The following is a 3616-nucleotide window of genomic DNA, read 5'->3' on the forward strand; positions in this document are numbered from 1 at the left end:
TTTCTCTTTACCCGTAATGTTAACCCATTTCTCAGTTTTTTTTTTTTTTTTACATTTTTCATTCAATTTGCTTTTTTTTTTTCTTTTCAAAAAAAAATAAAAAAAATAACACACCTTTGCGGTGTAAAAGAAATAACAATTGGTCAATTGTTATTCATGATCAAAATTCAAAGACAACCTTGAAATAAATAGTTTCAAGGATATATCTTCGATTCATTTCTAATCCAAAGAAAGTGTCGTCTATTAGATGAGAACAATTTTTTTTTTAAATGTTTCTTTTTACTATTACATAATTACTATTATATTTTTTGCATTCTCATGTTATTAATTAACGAACAAAAATTATTATATGCCAATAGTTCAACAATAGCATATATATAGTACAGACGAATCACGATTTTTCTTATGTTTAGTTCTGCGTTATTTGTTTAGATTATTAGTTAATATTTCAATTCAATAAATTGACACTTTCTTTGGACCATTATAATTTTAGCATTGCTAATCAATGCTACGTGATATAATTTCGACTCTACAATTAATAAATTAGTAGAGTCCATCATAGTTTACAAAGAGTCAAAGTTAAACTTATATGGAGAATTGCATTTTGCTTACAACAATAATATTAATAATAATAATAATAATAATAATATTAATAATATTAATAATAATAGTAGTAATTATATATTGTTAAAAAAAAAAAATTTGAACGGTAAGCTTCAAGCAGTCATCTCGGTCTACATCTAATGAACAGAAAATAATTTTATTCATTATTTTCTCTTACGTTCGTTCCTTCCTTCCTTCCTCTTCCTTCTTTCTTTCTTTCTTTCTTTCTTTTTTTTTTCCTTTTTTTTTTTTTTATATACCTTTTCAAGACTTCAACGAAACAACTCCTCGTACATGCGAAAAAAAAAACAAATTTTCGCACGACACAATGGTCAGTCATTTTCGTTTTTCTTATTATTATTATTTCGTTTTATTTGTTGTTGTTGTGTGTTTTACTTTTCTTAGATGCAACTTCGACTCTTTTTAAAATATGACAGAGAAAAACAGAAGAAAAACAAAAAAAAAATAATAATTTACATTTCGCAAAAGAAGTAATCTATTAAGTTTGAGAGGATGCAGAGTTTAAAACGCACCAGAATTATTAATCGAATAATAACAACGAATATTTGTTTTTATCGGTTTGCAAAATAGATGATGATCAGTAAAATTATTAGAATGGGCAACGATAAAGAATTTTCTTTCATAGTAACACACCTTTCTTCTTACAATTTTAGAAACCATAACATTTCTTATTTCTCAATTACAAAAATGAGATATGACGTTATGTTTTTCTATAGTAAGAAACGATAAAACGCAATGGAAAAAATGTGTATCGTGTATTATATAATTAAGACGTTATTGTATACGATTCTATTAAACCGTTTATAGATTTACACAATAGAGACGGGGGAAAGGGGGAGAACTATTTCATATTTATTATCAACGCTGTATAGAATCGCATACAATTAAAATGATTACATTTAATATTTAAACTATAGGGGAGCCGCCTGTGTATATATAAAAAAAAAAAAAACCTTGATAGAAGATTGCACGATCAAAAAAAATTCATGACAATATTATGATATTACAGAAAGAGATTGTAGAATTTCTTATTTTCCTTTTAGAAAATCACATTACGTTAGCCATTTTTTCATCATTGTGTGTGCCAATTCGTATGTATTATTTTTTTTTATCTGCATCTGCATTTTCTCTTACTCTTCTTCTTCTTCTTCTTTTTCTTCCTTTTTTTGTTTTTATTTCTTTAACTCGCATGGAAAATACAATAGTGGAAAAATTGCATTACCTCGGTAATAATATATACCCTTACAACTAACAATTTATTCTCTACTGAAGACATACATTATGATACATGATTCCTTCTGAATGATAATGTATGTTAGCAATAGAATCGTAGCTTTTCTTTCTTTCTTAAGCTCAAATCAAAGGTGGGAACATAATGCGAAATGGATTTATACAAGAATAACCAATGTAAATCTATTCGCATCATGATTCTCCATTTTAATTACTTGTCCTTATAGAGAGAGAAAAAATAAAAAAAAAAAAATAAAAAAAAAAAAAAAAAAAAACAGAGAGAGATATTTCAAACCATAAATTCCTATTTGAGTGAAAAGAAATGGAAAGAAAACGATTTAAAATTCATTTAATATTATAATACTTAATCACAGTATTTCACGTTTTAAGATGGTAGTAAAAAAGAGAGAGAGAAAGACGCATTATTTCGAGGGCTTTTATAGAAATATAATAATAATGATGTTGCTTGCTTGCTTTCTTATTTTTCTTTTTTTTCTTTTTTTTTTTCTTCTTCTTCTTTTTCTTCTTCTTCCTCTTCTTCTCTTTCTTCTTTTTATGTGCACACAACCGATAATAGTTTTTTTTTAAATATTTTCACCCAAAAGTTATCAACACTTGCAAATAGTATACAAAGAGAGGCAATTGGGCATTATTGTTGCACTCTGATATGCATTATAATTTATTGACCGAACCCTTTTATTATTGGATGAAATATGAAAATTGAAATGTTTAGTTCATCGTTAGATCCAATCAGTCATTTTGTTATTACGCATACGTTAAACTTACAAATGTAGTATTGGTAATTTTCAAAATATGAAATCGATTTAACACACATATTAATCAATAAATAACTACTTTTCTAAGAGAATACAAAAAAAGAAATAATAATAATAATTTATCTAATCTGTCTTTAGAAATATTGCTTCTGCCCAATGAATGCTTTTTTTAAAATGTACCATCATCTCCGTGTGCACTTTTATACATACATATACGTGTTTATACATATATATATATATATTATTATTATTATTATTATTGTTATCGCCACCATCATTACCATAATAATGAAATGTTCATTTATGTTCGACTTAATACTCTCTCGTTACTTCCATCTTCAAAAGCAAATTATCTGTTTAAATTGATATTATAAAATTAAATCATGTTAAACCGCTTTATGCGTTTTTCTCTTTCTACGTATACCTTCCATTGGGTATTTCGTATGTTAGAGCTTTTCTTTGCTTCATATATGAAACATCTACTATTTGCTATTAATGCGTGCATTAATTTCATTCCGTAAACCTAAGTCATTATGGCTGGTGGATAAAACTGGTATTTTTGTTTAGTTTTATATAACTTTTCAACATTACCAACTAATTAGAAATTCTAATCGAGAGTCTTGTTAACTGTGTGTTCTCTTTTTTTAAGATTAACTAACACACACCGACACATTATCCTTGTTTGTTCTTATTATTATTATTACTCTATTATAATTATTATCATTATTATTATTTATAAATGAAAAAAAAAAAAAAAAAAAAAAAAAAAGATTGGAAGAAACAAGAAAGAAAAAAGTTAATTAGGTGGAAAACAAATTATAAAGAGAATGGGGATTCTTTCGCAGACGACGTCTAATTTATTTTGGCAGTTAGCTCATTGTGTTTTGGATGGGTTTTTTTTTTTTTTTTATATCGATTATTTAGAACCGTTGTACCAAAATTCACTACGACAACTTTTACACGTTTAATTCTTTGAAGAAGTTTTA

This window comes from Polistes canadensis, unplaced genomic scaffold, assembly GCF_001313835.1.
Source record: "Polistes canadensis isolate GaletaPanama2010 unplaced genomic scaffold, ASM131383v1 scaffold_88, whole genome shotgun sequence".
NCBI classification, from domain to species: domain Eukaryota; kingdom Metazoa; phylum Arthropoda; class Insecta; order Hymenoptera; family Vespidae; genus Polistes; species Polistes canadensis.